Source organism: Chinchilla lanigera, unplaced genomic scaffold (genome assembly GCF_000276665.1).
Source record: "Chinchilla lanigera isolate Chin_1 unplaced genomic scaffold, ChiLan1.0 scaffold00167, whole genome shotgun sequence".
Classification (NCBI taxonomy): Eukaryota; Metazoa; Chordata; class Mammalia; order Rodentia; family Chinchillidae; genus Chinchilla; species Chinchilla lanigera.
In genome coordinates, this window is record NW_004955568.1 from 802426 (window position 1) to 816382 (window position 13957).

Genomic DNA, 13957 nt, shown 5'->3' on the forward strand with positions numbered 1-13957 from the left:
ATATTTCTCTCTTCTCTTCTTAAATAACATTTTAAATTCTTACTATGTGCCAGCCACTGTGTAAGCCCAGGACATACATGTTAACTCATTCACAGAAAGCCCACGAGGCAGGTCCTATGACCCCTGCTTTAGAGATGAGGAAACTAAGGCTCACCCTGCAGCAAGTGGTAGGGTTGGCGCTTGGCCAGACACTGTGTTTAGGGTCTGCACTCTTCATGCTATAATGCCTTGATGGAAAAGGTAAACTAATTCGATGATGACCACCACTCTCCAACAAACTCCCTGACTTACTCTACTGGGTGCCATTTCATACCTTCGACACTGCCTGTCTACTACCTTTCCACCTTCCCTCCCTCTCCACTCCCACCCTGTCAAAGCGTTTAGTACTTAAGAGGGAGAAGAGATATCACTAGGCAGGTGTCCTCACCGCTAAATATGCAAACTCATTTTTTAACTGTACCAAACCCCTCCTTCCTTTCTAGTCCTGCAACAAACAACAGAAAACAGCCCACTTTTCCCCAAAAGGTCAATTCCCCCCACAGGTGGTCCAGGTCCTCTTGAGACTCTCACTGTTCCCTCTGGTCACCATTCCTATCTCTTGAGTCTATTATCTCTTTCTACTCAGTATTCAGACATGCTGTAGTATCTTCCAGTATTTAAAAAAAATTAACCCAAACAAAACCTGGCTCTAGGATTTGATTCACCTTTATAGTCAAGTTTCCACACAGAGCTGACAAGACAGTGCTCGTTCCTCACTTGCCATTTGCCCTTTAGCCATTTTAAACCAAATTCTACTACCAGATCACAGAAACTGCAACTTTTGTTGAGGTCACCTCTGGCCACCTGTCTAACTCTTCTTACTCTATTCATCACTTAGATTTTGCCAGCAGATCTCTTGCTTCTTGGAAATGATCTTCACTTGGTTTCCCTAACACCACACTTCCCTAGCTCCCCTTCTACCTCTCCACAGTTACCCCCTGTTTTGCTTCCTTTAGGCTCCCTCCCTACCCAGTCTCTACGATACTGACTTCCTCAGGACTGTACTCAGGGTCCTCTTCTCTTCCCAATCCTACTCCATGCCAGCAACTACCAGCTTAGCTTACGCTCTACAGACCTCCATCAGACCTTGTAATCGACACTCTCTAGATGTCTCAAACTTGACAAGTTTCAACCAAACAAAATTTTTTGTTGTTTTTTTTGAGTCAGGATCTCACTATATAATTCTGGCTGGCCTTGAACTGTGTAGCCCAGGTTGGCCTCAAACTTACAGTAATCTTCCTGCCTCAGCCTCCCAAGTGCTGGGTTTACAGGTATACACTAGCACACTGGCTGAACATGAATTCATTTCTGTATAGCCTTAGTCCCCAAACTATTTTCCCACATCTTAATAAAGATCTTTACCTAGTTGCTCATACCAGAAAGTTGGGAGTATGAATATTCAGTTTAGATGTTTCTTTACAGAGTAAGTATCCCTTAACACTACCAATCTACATGAAATTCGTCATTATTCTCTTTTCATAGCATCTGGGGTTTTTCCTTCAAAGCTTATTTCATGTTTTCTAAATGTATGTGTAATTATGTGATCATCTGTATAACATTCATCTTTCCCACCAGACCAGAAGCTCCACGAAGGTAGGGACCAAAACTGACTTGTTTATCTTTATATTTCTAGCACTTACAATAGTGCCTAGAACATGGTGTTTGTTCAAAAAAATTTGTTATACCAAGAAAATAAAATCCATATGTTGAAGAGATATCCGCATTCTCATGTTAACTGCAGCATTATTAACTATCACCAAGACAGCAATCAACCCAAGTGCCTATCAATGAATGAACGAATAAAATGTCACACATATACACATACTATTCAAGCATTAAAAAAAAAAAAGAGAGAATAAAATCCTATCATTTACAACAACAGAGATGAACCTAAAAGACATGTTAAGAAAAGTAAGCCTGGCACAGAAAGACAGTACCTGACCTTGCTTACGCAGAATGCAAAAAGTTGTGCTGAGGACATAGCTCAGTGGCACAGTGCCTGCCTGGCAAGTGTGAGGTCCTGAGTTTGACTCCCAGTACACACAAAAAACCCCAAACAGAATCTAAAAAGTTGAATTCAAAATAGGTAAGAGAATGGTGGTTATCAGGAGCAATGGGATGGAGAGGGGGACTTGGGTGATGTAAGTAAAAACAAAAATCTATTGAATAAAACTGAAAGCTTTCCCCCCAAGATCATCTTTCTAAGCTAGATGAGGGTTTCATCTATCACCGTCAGTCTACTCACCAAAACCCCAAGGGTCACGACACTGCAGTGCTCATCTTGAAGGTGAGGAGTCCAAGAACCCCTTTCTCAAAGGTGACCCTCACCTGGAAAGGATAAATTGAGGGAGAAAAATTCCTAAGTGGATTGTTAAAAGATGACAATATCTATTTGTTATGGAATGTCTTAAGAAAACAGGTTTCCTACTTATTCTAGAATGAGTTTAAGAAGAAGTTGTCTCCTACATAAACAACATCAACACCCAATTATTAAAGGGCATATAATATAGACACATATATACACAGACATATATACATATACATGTACATATATGATGTTTCAATTGCCCTACTTCCCAATGTCCACTTTATTTTCAGAGGTCAGACACAGTTAATAAAATCAAATTTTCTACATTGGTATCTCAGTACTGTACTTGTAATTAATTGGTCCCAGGAGGCTTGACAAGTATCAAAAACAATGAGTACCAAATATATTGTTTTGGCTGAAAAGGATAAACTAACACTGCAAAGTTCTAGCTTGTGTGTGGAATACCAAACAAATGACAAGTACCGGGACAAAATTTTTACATCAAAATTGAGTCAAGGGACAGCTCTGAGGAGCTTCAAAGTTGTCAAGTACCAAAGTGTAAGTGTACTTTTGAAATTTCTGGGCATTTACTACTGGGAAAATAAACCCTCATGTATTTTCTTCTCTCCATTTCTTATTAGCATAGAAAACTAACTAACTGTAAGATGAGAAGAGAAAATTCCAGATATGCTTCTGAATTTACAAAGTGACGACTATCCATACTTCCTCTCTCCTCTCAATTATGTGGCAAGCATCCAGCAAAAACATTTATTTTCGTATATCTTCGAAGGAACTTAGGGCTGAACAACCTAGCCAGATTTCCTTTCATTCAGCACCTACTATATGCAAAGTGCTGTACTGAACTGAGCTAGATGATTATTAAAAAACTCTCAGGGACTGGTCAAAAACTATTTTTCCAACCTTCTAGTCTTTGTAAACTAGAAATATGACACTGAATCTCTCTCTCTCTGCCCAGGATTTAGTTTTGAAATTGTAAGGATGAACCAAGTTCCAGACTGTCTTAAGGCCAAATTATGTAGGAATCTTTAAAAGGAGACTCTGCAGGGCTGACATAAAGGTGTAAGCATATACACCAATTAATCTGACCAAGGTCAGAATCACCTCCAGAATTCCAATTTCAACTCTTCCAATGATGCTTTCCCACTTCTCTCCTCTAAGCAGTCAAGTTTATTAGAACTATGTCATGTTTAACAAATTTCATTTTTATGTTATGACCACTACTCCATAAAAGGCACAGTAGCACACTTAAGAATGTGGAACTAAAAGGCCTCAGGATTCCATTCCTAGCTCATTCTTAACTCTGGCATGCCAACTACTGAAAGTACACAATAGGATGAACCAGTCTTTCCTCAACATGTGGAGAAAAACAAACTACATAATGGGCATGTATAGAAAACCTTGGCCCAAACAAAATATTAATATAAATTTTAGTGCACATGGGATAAAATGCATCTACTGTCCTTCAATAGCTGACAAATTTTAAAGCAAATAAAAATTCCTATCAACCTAAAGAGTTTTGACAAAATTCAACCATGCAAAAATGAATTTCAATTATCAACATTTAAAATAATGGCTACCAAATGTAATACTGCAGCACAAATGTCCCTTCTCTGTGAAATTTTCTCCTTAATTGCCAACTATTCCTTGTATGTCCTCCACAGCCCCGTATTATATGCATACCACTATTATCATATTTGTAACAACCATAGCTTGGATATGCATAAATGGGGACTCACTGAGGACAAGGTCAATCATCACTGACGCACCTGACACTCAGGAGAAACTCAATTAATGATAGTTAATCTACATATTATAATGAGCCAGGGGCTCATGCATTACTACTCTTACCTAGCATTCACACAAATCAGAGGTGACATGATGAATAATTATTTAACTTTTTCCTCAACCTGAACTGAGTTATGCACAGATCCTTGCTCACAAGAAAGTATAAGGAATCTACTGGTAGTCTTGACTTGCATTTAATTTAGTGACTTTTACCTTGAAAACTACTAGAATAATGAACAAATGTAGTTTAACTTTTAAGAAATCCTGAAAGTACAGAAATAAAATTCACACATTCAGACTGAATCATACAAGTTATGGGCTTGTATCATCACATTCTTTACCTTTCAAAATGTCCGATTTGCTTTCTCTTCTACATCAGGACACAGAAAAGCTTTCCAAAAATGATCTGGGCCACCCAATCACAAGGGAGTTTTTAGGTCAAGCTGGAGTGATACCAACTAGTCTCACGATTCAGTCCTACAAGGACAAGAAGAAAGGAAAAATTCATACCCAAGTCCACACTGTTTCCAAAGAAAGCTACCCATTTGCCAATGCCAAAGCAGATCTGGAAGAAGTAATAGTAAGGAAGCGATTATGTTAAAAATGGGGAAAGCAGGCAAAATCACTGAAAATCAAAATGTAAGTCAGACAGGCATACTGCAACTTAAATCTACTCCACTGAGGATTCACCAAGCTAATGGTGACTGGAGGGCTCAGAAAAAGCAAAATCTACCAGACACACAAGTAGCACTTGAGTGATTTTTTTTTTTTTTTTTGGTTTTTTTCTCCGGTACCGGGAACCGAACTCACGACCTTGCACTTGCCAGGCAGGCGCTTTTGCCGCTGAGCTAAATCCCCAGCCCTTGAGTGATTGTTTTTAACTTTTCCACAACCCCAAAACAGCCACCACTGGTTGTAAGATACTTTTTTCATGTCTTCTGTTTGTTCCTGTTCTTAGCATGGTAGAGATACTGAAAAATACTACAAAGCCTAATGGGCAAGAGGCCACAATTTAACTTTCAAAAGTCAGTTGGGCTAAGAAAAAGAAAAAAAAAAAATCAGTTTGTCTAGAGTTTCTAACTTGGGACTCACCGATTTCCAAAGGATGAAAGAGTATCTGTGAACTGGTTGGGAAAAACATAGATCTTCCCTAAGTAAAAGCTACAGAGCCTTCAACTGTGGGTGTAGTTGTTAACAGCTCATGCCAGTATGAGCCATCCTGTGATTGCATCACCAATGGAACCATGGTTGTCCCAGATACCCCAACATAATAGGTACACTCATCACTACTTCAAATTTAGAGTAACTACGTCAGAATTACAGTACCGTTAGAGATATAGCTACAGTTTATTATGTGGTATGTTATAAAGCAGGACAAATACTACTATATCACAATTAGTATTTTCATAACTGTTTCCATTCCATTTGTAATTCTATGTATTTTATTTTGTGCATTTAAAAGTATGCCCCGAAAGGAATTCCCAGAAGGGTCCTACACTTTCTAGACTGCCAAAGGGGTAGTAATAGGATATATTAAAGTTAAGAACTCCCAATCTTGAGCAAGTAAAGATTCTACAGATTCTACCATCATCACTCTACCCAAAGCAGAAAGACAAATTAGTCATCCCACCAATACTATGTCACAGCATCTATTTTCCCACTCTCTCCTGAGGTCCTCTGCTTACGTTTTTGTAACTGTCAACACTATTGCTGCCTTGCCACTAAGTGGAGAGAGGTATTATCTTTCAAAATTAATAGAAAACCCAAACTTAGACAACATAGCAAGACAGATGTTCCTTTGATCAAGCATGTTGCTGTAATTATTATAAAAGCTAAATCTGGTCTGTTAGTGGAATACCATAGTAGTCTTGTAGACGAAGGGAAGAGTTGGGCTATATAATCTCTTATTCTCAGAGGTGTTCAAACCACTTTGCTGATAGCCTTAACTTGTTAGGCTGAGATGTAGTTATAAGTGATCAGACCAGGTAGCATCACCACTTCATAGATGGGAAAAATGGTGAAGCAGTATAAGAGATTTGTTCAAGGTCATGCCTAAGTCAATGGGAGAGCTATCTTCCTGATTTCAAGTTCAAGGCTTTAACTACTACACCGAGTCACCATAATGAAATATTTAGTTCACTACAATGTTTGTTTTTTTTTCTACAAGCCGGAGAGCAGTTTTTATTTTTTATTTATAGGAGCAGACAATTCTGAAGGCTATGGGAGAAATAGTCCATAAATTCTAATGTATACAAGTACTTTTTTGCTTGTGTTAGTCATCTAAAAATCCAAGTTGGGAATCCTTTGCTCAAGAGCCGGTTGTATACTACTTGCCTTATTAAAAACAGCTATATGGAAATTATTCTTTCATCTTTTAGCCAAAGACCCATCTATCTATCGTATATTTTGAAACTATTATTATCTTATATTCAGCACAGTGATTACAGAATAACAGTTAAGTCATAAAACTACCAAATCCTAGGTACACTCACCCCCAATCTTTTCTTAATTTCTCTTCTTTTCCAAACCATCAAACAAGTAATGGAACCCTCACTCTCAAAGTATCTTTGTGCCACTTAACACATCTTATTAACCCATCTCTCTCTTTAACAGTTTGGATCTTTTTCAACAGTGAGTAAAAAGGCTTTAAATACAGACGCCTTAAATTTTAACTTAGGACTATCACATTATGCACACGAGCATTTCTTTGTTAAAATTCCCAATCACTAGAATCCAATCAAAAAACAAAACTAACAAGACACTCATGCTCCACAGCCTCCACGAAAAGTTACAGGTTCTAAACATACTTAAAGTCTTACCTCTCATCATCCCTCACCCATCTCAACTATTTCACTACTTATCCTCACTACTTGCTAATTCTAATTCTGATTCATCACTCTGTGCTCAGTGCACATGAATCCACAGTTCTAGCCCAGGAAAAAGAGTATTTAATTCCTTAATACATCAAATGCTAACAAATCCATCACACATCACTACCCAAAATGCAACTTTTTAAATAGCGGTTCATTTTGCCAGGGATTTACCTCACGTTTGCCTTAACCAAAGTCTAACTTTGCATCAATTCTCTCCCACCTTAGACTCTGTCCACTAAGACACAGTTTTATATCCATTCTTCTACTTTGTCTGGTAACTTTACTAGTCCCCAACTGGATTCCAATTTAACCTCTAAATCACTCCTCTTCTTCCTTAACCTCCTGTAGACCCAGGCCTTGGAGAACAGATTTCAGGCGTCCTCCTTCATGCTTGGCAGCCTTCACACAAGGCCCCCAGCAATGCATTACAGGCCTTGGCCCTTCCCTCTGGACATAATAACCAACCCTGCTGTTGCTTTCCTAGGATATCTCCATTTCTCCAGGCTCACCCAAACTAACCAGTGACATCTTAATAGTCTGTGCAACTTTGAAAGGCCAGCGACTAGGGTTCCACTTTAAAAATCACTGGTGTGTTCCACGACCCCCACAATGACTCAGTGACCGAGACAACGCCAGCTCACCTGCTGGAGCACCTTACTACTCACACATTCTTCTTAGCTTTCACCTCCCCCCACCCTTCAACAAGTCAACGGCCTGCAAAGTCTCCCTTACCTCTATCCATCCTGGGGTCTTAGGGACCCCACCAAACTCAACCTGAATCCCCTTACTGCGCTATCTCAGTCTTCCAGGGCTCCTTCATCCCAGGTCAGTCCTATCTTCTCGGGTAACCTCTCCAAGCACTGTTTGGGACACAACCTCCAAAAAACCGAGAGCGATGCTCCCCCTCGTCTCTCCCCACCGTTCCCGAAGCAACCTCACCTCCCCCCACAGGTTCCTCGGGACCCAACTCACTGAAACCGCTAACCCGACCCCCGCCCCTGCCCGGGCGCTCTCCGCCGCGGTGGACGCCCCTGCCCCCAAACGGGCTCAAAACACGCGGGCGCCCCCCCACCCCGCGCCGGCCTGCCCCTCCCCCCTCCCTGAGGTGCCACTTGCCCCGGAGGCAGGCGTGGGGGAGGGGGAGGAGGCGCGGCGAAGGGGAGGGGAGGGGGCTCCGGTGCGGGGCCGCTCTCAGCCCCGGGGGGCCGGGGCGGGGGCCAGCGGCAGCGGCGGCGCAGCGTCTCCCCCCGGCGGCGGCGGCGCCGTCCCACTCCTGCAGGCACACATAGGCTCCATTGTCCGCCGGCACCTCCCCCTTTCCGGCTCCCCCCTCTCGGGACCGCCCCTTCTCCCTCCCCTCGACCCTCCCCCGCCACACCGCGCCACAAGGTACGGCCGGGCCAGCCGCGGACGCCAGGGGAGAAGTGCTCCCTCCCCCGGCCCCGAGGTCCCGCCCCGCCTCGGCGCCCGGCCCCGCCGCCGGGAAGGGCCCGCCCCTCCCGGGGAAAGGCACCGTCCCCCTCCCGGAACGCGCGCAATGGTACCAACCCGGCCGCTTCCTCCTCCCCCTCCCCCGCCTTCCCGGCGAGGCCCCGCCCCTAGCCCCGCCCACCGGGCCGGCTTGCCGCCTCTGCTCCCACCCCTCCCTCCAACATTTTACTATGGGACCGCTCCTTCGGCCCCGCCCCCTGGTTTGCATGAACACGCCCACAAAAGGGCCCTTCCCCAGTTCGTCACCCGGCCAGGGGTGACGCCCACTCTCCACCTTAAAGCGGCAGAGTCCACTTTCTCAAGTAAGCCTCCCAGAGGGCCGGCCGGGTGGGAGGTGCCACCAGAAAGGGTCTCCTCTTCCTGCACCCTCCGCCCCACGCACATGCATCCGACTCCCTACCGCCTTCCGTAGTACGGGAGCCACCGAAGGGGGCTAGAAAAGGCTCGGAGGGGGGCAGGGCAGCGTGGAATTTGGCCATCATTGACAGAAACCAATTGGGAGCTGCTGAAAGAAGCAGTCCTTCTCTCACTCTGCCCTGCCCTCCTCAGTCCCGGCCTAGTTCTCAATCTTCAAGGCCACCTCCTCACACCTCTGAGATGCAAGTCCACCCTGCCCCTTTCCGGTCCCTTTCCGTCACCTCTCACTGTCTGCACTGCCTCTGCCATCGCTGGTTCTCAGGCCCCCTCGGCTTGCACTCTCCTCTACCGGCTGCATAGCACATTCTCGCCATGGTCCTGCGGACTTGGTGGCTGATGCGGGGTCTCCGTCCGGTCCTGGTCCGGCCCAGCCCGGCCCCACCCCTCCCCGCCCAGGCATGGTCACCTGGAGCTCTGCTTAAGTCCTTTAATTGCTCCACGACCAGTGTCGCTCCCCTAATTTTTCGGAAGACCTTTCTTAGCCCTGGAAGGCTCAAAGCTCACGGATCCCAACACTGTCCCCGATGAAATGAGAGGGCAGCGCGCTCCTTAGACTGTACTTTTTCTCAGAAGGAAAAGCGACTGCTTCGTGGTTAGCGTACGTTGCTGAATGAAAGCTCAGATTCGGGCTACTCCTTCCTGCTTTATGCGTGTGGTCCTTGTTGCTGCCATGACCGTTATTACACACCTGTCTGCTCTGCATCCTTTCCAAACACACTGTTGCTCGTCTGCATTTGTGCTTTGTGGAGTCTTGTAAGACTGCTTCTGCAATTGTGCGCCCTGGCCCGGGAGCTCTTCTAACTCTGAAGTGAAGCCTATGTTAGGATGTACTTCATACCCTCCCCAAAGATAGATGAAAGCAACACAGGCTAGAGATCTAGACAAACTTCCTCTCTCTCTAGCTTCTGTTGCCCATGGTTTTAACCAGGATATCTATTTTGTGTCAGTTTCCCTATCTATAAAATAGGAAACCTTCCTTGGGTCACCTTTTTAAGGAATGCTGCTGTTGTAAAGGACTGTACAAGAGAACTCCAAACGATAGAGCTGATTGACTGCTTTCTAAACCTCTTAAAACTCTTAACTGGTCCTGGAAGCTTTTATATCGAGCCTTCTCTGCTTAGATCCTATGAAAAGCTGTAGCAAGATGTTTTTTGTCTTCTCTGGTGACTGAGGATATGAATAAAGGAAAAAAAAGCAACAGAGGGAATAAACAATATAAAACTAAGAGCAATTGAAAGATTCCAAATAGGAAATAATTAAAATTTTTTTAAAAAAAGTTTTAAATTAAAGAATATTTGATGTCACATAGCTAAGAACCTCCGTAAAAGGTGGTGGGAGAGGTTAGGCATGGACTGAGAAAAGATAGTCAAGCCAGGATTAATTAAGGTTATATAGGTGGAAAAGGCTCACAAACTGTATAGATAGACAGTGTCTATAAAAGAAAACCGCTGTCTAAATAATCCCTGGGCTGGAATATTCCAAATCAGATCGCTCTCCTCAGTAAATTCAGAACAAACTTATTTTAACAGTAATGCACATATTAAAAAAAACACCTTATTTTTGGTGGCCTTCAGCCCTCATGCAACCAGATATGCTAAAGTTCAAAAGTACTGTATTTACTGAATCAGAAGAAAAATGCAAATGAATATTAAACTCACAACACTAGAGTAAGAACAATAACATCAGGAATTAAAGCATGCTAAAAGTCATGAAATCTGAGTTAGAATCTCTATTGTAATATTACTTTAGTTATATTACACATGGGATAGAAATATGTTTTAAAATATTATTTATTCTATTAAACAGTTTATTTTACTAGAATGTTTGTTCTCTGAATTTTCTAACTTACACCATTTCCATCTCACTTTAGAAAGAATTCTATTTCATTGTGCAAGGATCTAACACACTATATATACATAAACACTAATGGATAATGGTGAAATCATTTTTAAAAGCATCCTATAAATAAATGCTTCAAAATGTTTCTGCTACTCTAGAAACTCTAAGATAATAAATCTCTTTTTTTAATCCAAATGGTAAAATTGTTTTTTAAACATAAAGGCTTTTGACACAAGTTTTGATTTTTTTTACTGAAATTTCCTCATAAGAATGATAAGCGCTCACTGTATTGTGAACATGGGTGATAGAAGTTTGCCTTAGTTCTTCAACTAATCATAACACTTGTGTTATTATTTAAGTTTGCTTCCATTCTTTTCTACCTGTTCACTTTTAAGTTGAAGGAAAAAGTGCTTTTGTTTCTTCAGCTCTTGATAAATACACCTAAATATTAGAATTGGGAGGGACTCCATCCTCTTTCTCAGATGAGAATGCTGACATAGACATTTAATGATTTTGCCAAGATGGTGCTCCCTCTCAGGGACTAGAATTTGAGTACAATACTCCACTGTTCTAACTTCCAAGGGCTGATCTTTCCTGATAGTATTTATTATTGTAGGAGAGAACATGAAGTTCTACCTTAAGAATAATGAAATTAAGACTAAGAAAGGTTGAGCCCACTCAGCCAGCTGGTGTTAGGGTTACAAGAGGGCCTAACAAATTCTTGCCATGGACAAAGCCCTCAGCTTGTCTATAGGTTCCTGCTGTTTGTACTGTTTATTCCTGATTCATCTACATACCGCATTGGCCAAACAAAAGCTGGTGAATTTCAACACCAAAGGAGCACTACCAAGAGAGTCATAATAAGTGAAAATAAAGGGTTAGAATAGAATGGCATCTCTTGACTTCCGTAGTGCTATAATAATGGTAGTCAGGGAAATTATTGCTTCTTTAGGTTGCTGATGATGGAGAAACAAATCTCCCTATCCTGGCTTTCACTCATCCATTAAAGTCTGAGAGGGAATCCCAGAGCTTCAGCCCTGCCTAAAAAATTTAAAACTAATTATCTCTTTTGTAAGGTAAAAAATCTGTCGATTTTTATTGATTCTATATTCCCACCTCCTTCCCTCCTGCAGCTTCACTTAGGGCCATTGGCACTCTGATGGCAGAGTGGGTATTATTCTGTGTCACCTCATATATGCTTTGCACAATCTGGAAATGAGGGGCACAATATTTGTGAGGCTCTAATGGATCTGTCAGATAACCTTGAGAAGGTACCATCAGTGTGTCTTCCCTTTATTTTCAGGCTCAAACCAATATGGTTGTGCCTCTTACTCTTATCATTCTGCTTTCTAAAATTCCAGCTTTGTGACATTCATCCTGCTATTTTTCTTAAGTTCTAAGTGACTTTTAAAATCTAACCATAGTCCATTATGGTTTAATAAGAGACAACACTCATGTTCCATGTAGTCTACTTTACCCCAAATCACTTGATCTTCCTATCACTTCTTCACATTTGTCCTAATGGGACCCTTTCCCTCCTCAGTTTCCTCTAATTTGCTACTTCATTTCTCATTCTTAGTTGCTTTTCCCAAATTATTCTGGGTAAGTGTTTCTACTGCTTTGCTCCTACTACATTTGTCTAGGAATTTTGTCCTTCAGATACAATTATTTTATTTTTCCTGAGTTCTACCTTTGCTGCTGGATTCTTTCCATTTCACACAATCAACCTCTCCAGTTGCTCTGGAATTGCTACCCAACAATGTCAGCTTTGACTTCACCTCCATGGTTTGCATCCAGTTCTTCTCACTAGCTGGCTCGGAATTTTTGACCATCCTCTATTCTAGTAATGGATATCCCTAATACCTATGTGGACCCACCCTTTTCCCTTTATACTCTTGGGCTGACATAAAACCAAGAAAATGGATCCCAACCAAAATTCAGGTATGTAATTTAAACAGCTTCGTTACTTATTGCTCGGCAGTCCTTTTTGTGTTTCTTCATTGTTTCCTCTGTCATTTCCGACAGAAATTATTCCAAATTTTATCCACACTTTTCCTACATTGCAAGATTAACCCTGTCATCTCATCCTACCTTGGAAAGGCTAGCTCAGTTTTTTTCACTTCCATTGGCTGCTTCTTTTTTTTTTTTTTTTTGTCTTTTTGAGACATGGTCTCACTATGCAGTTCAGGCTGGACTTCAATTCACTTTGTAGCCCAAACTGGCCTCAAACTCACATCAGTTCTCCTGCCTTAACCTCCCAAGTGCTGGGATTTCAGGCATGCACCACCATGCCTGGCTTCCCATTGGTTTCTTACCATTTGCTTTAGTACCTTCAGTAAAATCCTTTTTACATCAATATTCTCTCTCCCTTTTTTGTTACAAATTTATCCAAATGTTAAGCTATGTTCTCTGCCCCCATAGTTCTATCTCCACCTCTGGAAATAAACCAGCTATTCTGTCAAAATGCTCCTTCCAATATGGCCAAACCTAATTGTTAAATCTATCTAATGAAATCTTCCCCCTTTTTTCCTTCAGTTTTGAATTCCAAGAAGTGATGATATTCTGGTTTTGTCTTCTTTATTGATTTAAATTCTTCCTTTTGTCTAAGGAACATCATTGTTGATGTTCCTTAAAGTCCTTCATTCTTTGGTCTTCCTTGCTCTCCAGTTTTTCCGAGAAACTTTCACTTTACTAACTTTGCATATAATCAGTACATCTACAGGTCCTCACTTGAAACTGGCTTTGCATTTCTATCTACCCGGCTTGCCTATCTAGAGGGACCTTACATGTCAAAACCAAATTGACTGTCTTCCAAAATTAAGTTTAGTCTCTGAATTCCCTATGTCTTTCACTTAGATTGAAAACTATGGGCGTAATGTTGACTCCAAATCACCTTTGTGTATGTGACTTCTCATTACCAGTGTTCATAAATTCTTCCTCAGAGCAATTTATTTGTTTTTTGTTTCCAGGTTAGGACCATTTGGATATACTCTCTGCATCCATCTTCTCCCATTGTCAGTCAAATCTACATATTCTTTCTAGACAGCTCTTCCTAAAAGACCCGTTTATGTACTATCACAGTTTGTACAGTATCTATTCTACCCCAATTAATTCCTCTCTAATTCCTCTTCAGGGGTCTTCTACCCTAAGATCCTAACAATATGGATAAGAGAAATAATACTGG

At 41.8% G+C, this 13957-nt stretch overlaps 1 protein-coding gene across 4 annotated transcripts in view; it reads right to left on the reverse strand.

Annotated features, from left to right (window-relative positions):
* Bcl9 (B-cell CLL/lymphoma 9) overlaps positions 1 to 13957 on the reverse strand; it is an 81626-nt gene that overhangs the window by 17065 nt on the left and 50604 nt on the right. For 3 of the 4 annotated variants that reach the window (XM_013509351.1, XM_005413463.2, XM_005413460.2), the window contains exons 2-3: positions 4495 to 4630; positions 2285 to 2367 (exon numbers count right to left, since the gene is read on the reverse strand). The gene's annotated coding sequence lies outside the window, so the exon portion shown is untranslated. Of the gene's footprint in view, positions 1 to 2284; positions 2368 to 4494; positions 4631 to 9155; positions 9176 to 13957 lie in introns of those variants that run through there. The other variant, XM_005413462.2, reaches the window with a different exon arrangement.